Source organism: Octodon degus, unplaced genomic scaffold (genome assembly GCF_000260255.1).
Source record: "Octodon degus isolate 3935 unplaced genomic scaffold, OctDeg1.0 scaffold00456, whole genome shotgun sequence".
NCBI lineage: Eukaryota > Metazoa > Chordata > Mammalia > Rodentia > Octodontidae > Octodon > Octodon degus.
Genome location: NW_004525032.1, coordinates 214,962 through 221,170, shown reverse-complemented (window position 1 = coordinate 221,170; position 6,209 = coordinate 214,962). Strand labels below are relative to the sequence as shown.

Genomic DNA, 6,209 nt, shown 5'->3' with positions numbered 1-6,209 from the left:
CTCACAAGAAAACCAGCCTTGAGCAATATTTTCCTGTGAACTCCCCTACCTGAAAGTCATGCCTGTGGGAGGGTACAAGTAAGGTTACACCTGTACCCGCCCAACAGAGCCCTGTGCCAGCCTGTCCCCACCAGGATCTGCTTTCTGGAAGGCTGACTTCTGCTCTGTTCCTGATAAGAATGACCCCGATGGTTCTTTTTGTTTGTTTGTTCATTTGTTTTGCTTAACCAGGGATTGAACTCAGGCCCTTGCATTTGCCAGAAAAGTGCTTATTCTATTGAGCTATGTCCCCGGCCCGACCTTAATGGTTCTGAAGAATCCTGTATGTAACTCCTCATGGCATCCCTGCCATCCTGCTTTATGACATCCTCCTGTCCCCACAGGTTCAAAAGTTTCCAAGGAATCAAAATTTTACTGGAAGCCTCAGGCATTTTCTGCGCCACCAATCAGGCAGACCCCAGCCTCTTTTTTTTCTTCTTCTAACCCTAACCCTAACCCTAACCCTAACCCAAACCCTAACCCTATCCCTAACTCTAACTCTAACCCTAAGATCCCAGTCTCTTATAAGAAACCCTGGAGCTATTCTCTGGTCCACAGTAGACTTTTGGACAGACGTCCAGCCAATTGGGGTGCATTTAATGAAGTCCTCATGTTTTCCAGGGTTCTCTCCCATCTCTTAAAAATTCTTATGCAGTGTGGATGAGTCTCTAGATTTTTCTTCTCTTTCCAATTGTACCATTATCCATATTTGTTTTTAGAACCGGGAACTGAACTCAGGCCCTTGTGCTTGCCGGGTAAGCACTTATTCTACTGAGCCATCTCTCCAGTCCCCATTATCCATATTTACAGAGGACAAAGTCTCCTTTGTGTAACAGTATTTCTCAAAGCCCAACTTGAAGTAGCTGATCAATTATTCATAAAAATGTATAGGTCAGATAAGCACCTGCCTGACCGGACAAGGTCCTGAGTTTGATTAACTGTTCAAAAAAAAAAAGAAAGAAAAGAAAAGAAAGTTGAAGGTAAAGACAGACAGCATTGACAGGTTGTGGGGGACATGCAATGGCTGTGGGTAGACTGAGGAGAGCAAGCACATAGGGGCCCTGCATCTCCACTGAATACTGAGGAGAAAGAAGACCTATGTGAAAAGAGTGACAAGGCCTAAAAACAGAAACTATGAGTGCAGAGACCCTTAAGTCTGAAGGGGAAAGGCATACAGGCCATTTATGCTAAATTTAATACTGTTTTCCAATGCCTTTTTTTTTTTCTTTAAGATGGGCTTTCATTATGTGCCCTAGATTGGCCTGTAAAACTCACTGAGTTCTCCAGGCTGGCTTAGAACCCCTGGCAATCTGCTAGCCTCGGCCTTCTGAAGGTGAATTCCAGGTGTGGCCACCAAGTGCAGCATATACAATGCTTCTAATGGCTCTAGATATCTACAGGGAATCAACATGTCTCTGTGTGGTTTACTGATACTGAGGTTACTTAAGAGTACATGGTTCATACACAAAAACACTGAAAGCTGTTTGGTTTTATTGGAGCCAGAGTTTCTCTATGTTTCTGAGTAAACTCTGCTGTCCTAGAACTTGCAATCCTCCCAGCTCAGCCTCCTGAAGTCTGGCATTTCAGAAGTGTTCTACCATGCCCAACTCAAACTTAATTGCTTTTTTACATATCATCAATGAACATAAAAATTTAAAACCACAACATCACTTATATTACCCCCAAAGAGAGGTGAAGTGCTGAGGTATCCACTTCATTTTATATGTGAAATTGGGTGTTACTTGGGTATTTTTTGCTGGGACCACATGATACACTGTGGTGGTGAGGGGTATGGGTTGGGGGTGCAAAGGCTCGATTTGGGCCCTCAGCAGAGGTAACTGCATTCTTCTGCCTGTCTGCCATCACTACTACAAAATAGCCTAGAAAAATGCAAATCTTACTTGATAGAAAGTCAAGCCAAATTAGGAGGGCAGATAGGCCACCCCTCCCCCAGGTCAGCTCCCAGCAGCACTAAGCTGCAGAAACACTTAGCGACTCCATGCTTCTGGGTAGCAAGTCAGGAGGAGGGAAGTGTCTCTTCTCAATTTGATCCATGCAGTGAGCTCAATCTCAAGAAATAATTGAGAAAGTTGCTTTGTGAATATTGCCAAATGTATTTTAAAGTTTGTATGAAAAGGAGAGCTTAACAATGGTGGACACAAAGTGGAAACAACTGCACAAATTCAACTTGCTCTTTACCTTTTCCCTCCTGAGATGCTGGCCTTCACCTCTGACCACCTGCTCCCAGCCATCTCCTTTATCCCACTTACCCTGGCCCTCAGGTTTCCCCTCATACGAGGTATTGGTGCTGGGTTCCTCCTGAGTTCTGAAGGCCTGAAGAATCCTTCTGTTGTGCTTTGCAAAGCTGAGCAGCACTGTTTGGCCAGGTAGCAAGCCCACAAAACAGAACCCTGCCTCTTAGCACATGTGAACTCCTTAAATAAAGCACAGCTCAGAAGAAAACCAACCTTGAGCAAATTTTCCAGAGAACTCCCCACCTGCCCACAAGTACCTGCTTGTGCAAGGGTACACTTAAGGTAAACACTTGTGCCTGCCCAATGGAGTCCTGTAGCAGCCTGTGCCCAACAGGATCTGTTATCTCAAAGGCTGACCTCAGGCCTGTCCCTGATAAGAATGATCGTAATGGTTCTGAGGAAAGTGTCCTGTATGTAACTCCAGATGCCATCAGCAACGTCCAGGTTTATGACTTCCTCCTGTCCCCAAAGGTTGAAAAGTTTCTAAGGAATTAAACTTTTACTACAGGAGTATCTGCATCTCTATGCAGCCTCAGATGTTTCTGTGCTAGTGAACAACAACAACTAAAAGAAGCACCTGCTCTATCTGTAAACCTGGAGCCTTGCCCTGGTCCTGCACTCAGGCTTTAGGCCAAAGTCCAGCTGAGTGGCGTGCACCTAATGGGGTCCTCCTGTTTCTCAGGGTTTCCTTGAACCTCTTAAAAATTCTGCAACAATTACGCCATGTGGATAAGTCTCTACATGTTTCATCTTCTCTTTCAACTTTATCTGTATTTACAGACAAAACATTCTCCTTTGCAAACAAAGGTACTCAAAAGTGTCTTGAAGGAATTGACCATCTCCTCCCAAAAATTAGCAGTTTCTTCTTAATTAGAAGCTTCATGTTTTGAGTTCTATCATTTTCTTTCTTATATAGTTCCCTTTTGAATGTACAGCCTCATATTAAAATCCAACTTAAAATATTCTACTAGGAAAAATCATTTCATGGAAAAATGAAAGGACAAGGATAACAGTAGATGTTTTTACAACGGGTTTGCTCTGAGAGCACAGGTGTAGTGAAAACTACCAGTAAATCAAAGCCAACATGGGAAAGGAAAACACTCACATTAATATCATCATCATTGGACATGTGGACTCCAGCAAGCCCACCACCACCAGCCATGTGGTCTATAAATGCAGTGATATTGCAATAAGAACCACTGAAAAATTTGAGAAGGAGGCTGCTGAGATGAGGAAGGGTTCCTGCAAGGATGCCTGGTTCTTGGACAAGCTGAAAGCTGAGCTTGAGTGTGGTATCACTATTGGCATCTCTCTGCGGAAATTTGAGACCAGCAAGTATTATGTGACCATCATTGATGCCCCTGGACACAGAGACTTCCTCAAAAACATGATTACAGATACATCTCAGGCTTTCTGTGCTGTTCTGATTGTTGCTGCTGGTGTTGGTGAATTTGCTTTGGGTGTCTCCAAGAACGGGCAGACCCGTGATCATGCCCTTCTGGCTTACACACTGGGTGTGAAACAACTAATTGTTATAATTAACAAAGGGGATTCCATGGAGCCACCCCACAGCCAGAAGAGATATGAGGAAATTGTTAAGGAAGTCAGCACCTACATTAAGAAAATGGGCTACAAACCTGACACTGTAGCTTTTGGGCCAATTTCTGGTTGGAATGTTGGCATACTGGAGCCAAGTGCGAATATGCCTTGGTTCAAAGGATGGAAGGTCACTCTTAAAGATGGCAATGCCAGTGGAATCATACAGCTTAAAGCTTTGATTGAATCCTACCCACTCGCCGAACCGACAAGCCTTTGTGGCTGCCCCTCCAGGTTATCTACAAAATTGGTGGTATTGGTACTATCCCTATGGGCTGAGTGAAGACTGCTATTCTTAAATCTAGCATGACTTCATTCCAGTCAACATCACAATTGAAGTCAAGTCTGTTGAAATGCACCATGAAGATTTGAGCGAAGCTCTTCCTGGGGACAATGTGGGCTTCAACATAAAAAACTGTCTGTCAAAAGATGTCCGGCATGCTTATGTGAAAACTTAAGAATTGTATAATTCTTTATGCTTATTTTTAAAATATATTCTAATTTTTTAATGTTTTTTCATCATATTCTGCAGGGGTTTAAAGTTCAACATATCAATAATTGATGAAAAAATACCTGTTCCATGTTATGCCTAAGATGTTTGATATTCAGACAGATAGTGAGATTAAGCTTAACAGCCTAGGTTGTATGGTAATAACAATAAGCTTCTCTTCTGGATAGTTAAAAACTGAGGTTTGCAGACCAAAATTAGAGAAAAAGGAGGGCTGCAAGGAAAGCCAACTTTTTGGCCCTAGCCTTCCAAGGTCAATTAAGACTAAGGACATCTGAGAACTTGTACTGTAACATCATGTAACTCAGTGGTGTCCCAATTTTTCTGATCATGATTATGGGGCCAAAGAAGAAAGTGATCGATGATGTAGAATGTGCCTAAGGAGAGTCATCTGGAGAGAAAACATTCTCTCAGGCTTTCACAGAGAGCACATTGGCCAAGCAATGGCTGTGACTCATCCACATGGCTGATACTGACAAAGGTTCTACAATCTGAGGTACAGGTACAGGATCTCAGGATAAATCCTGAGGGGATTTGACTGACCTTATCAGATCCAAAAGCTACAACTCTTGTTGCATAGGACTTGGTTTATCATGGTCTTAACCATCCAGCAGAAAAGTATAAAAAGGAAGTATAAGAAGTAAAGCCATGTTGAGCAGTAGGGGACTCAGGTCAATAATTTCTGACATTGCCAGTGAAGTGGAAGACCCAATACTATTATGGACTACTGGACTCTTTTAGAATATTTTGCTGAGTTAACACACCTATAATATTCACATGACGGAACTAAACAAAAAAAGGAATACAGATAAATGTTCATTTTTTATCTGTATATTCAAAATGGTTAGGATAGATATATAGTTTCATTCTCTTAATGAATAGTAGGATTTGTTCTAATAGTGTTTGCAATAGGATATTATGTCCACATCTTGTACAGTAAATAACAACTAGAAAGAACACATGCATTGTGTTAACTATTGAAACTGTCATACCAATTTGATCTGAAACTGTCTCATTGCTATTTATTTCTCAATAAAAATTATGGAAAAAAATAAAAATAAAACAGAAATAATAGCAGAAAAAAATGTCCATCATGGCAATGTGCTGGTGACAGTAAAAATGACCCACCAATGGAATCAGCTGGTTTTACTGCTCAAGTGATTATCCCAAACCATCCTGGCCAGATGAGTGCTGGCTATACCCCTGTCCTGGATTATCACATAGCTCACATTGCTTGCAAGTTTGCTGAGCTGAAAGAAAAGATTGATCGCTTGTCTGGTAAGAAGCTAGAAGACGGACCCAAGTTTTTGAAATCTGGTGATGCTGCCATTGTTGACATGGTTGCAAGAAGCCCATGTGAGTCAAGAGCTCTCTGACTACCCACCTCTGGGTAGTTTCACTGTTCACGATATGAGACAAACAGTTGCTGTGGGTATCATCACAGTTGTGGACCAGAAGGCTGCTGGAGCTGGCAAGGTCACCAAGTCTGCCCAGAGAGCTCAGAAGGCTAAATGAATATTATTCCTAACAACTGCCACCCCACTCTTAATCAGAGGTGGAAGACCAGTCTCAGAACTGTTTCTCCCAATTGGCCATTTAAGTTTAATAGTGAAAGACTGGTTAATGATAACAATGCATCGTAAAACCTTCAGAAGGAAAAGAGAATGTTTTGTGGACCATTGTGTGTGTGTGTGTGTGTGTGTGTGTGTGTGTGTGTGTGTGGTAGTTTTTAAGTTACTAGATTTCAAACTCAATACTTTTTTTTTTGGCAGAACCAGGGATTGAACTCAGGCCCTTGCACTTGCCAGAGA

General features: G+C 42.1%; 1 pseudogene; it reads left to right on the top strand.

The window, feature by feature from the left end:
- The first annotated feature begins 3,378 nt into the window (after positions 1-3,378).
- LOC101570271 lies at positions 3,379-5,913 on the top strand (annotated as a pseudogene).
- The last annotated feature ends 296 nt before the right edge of the window (positions 5,914-6,209 follow it).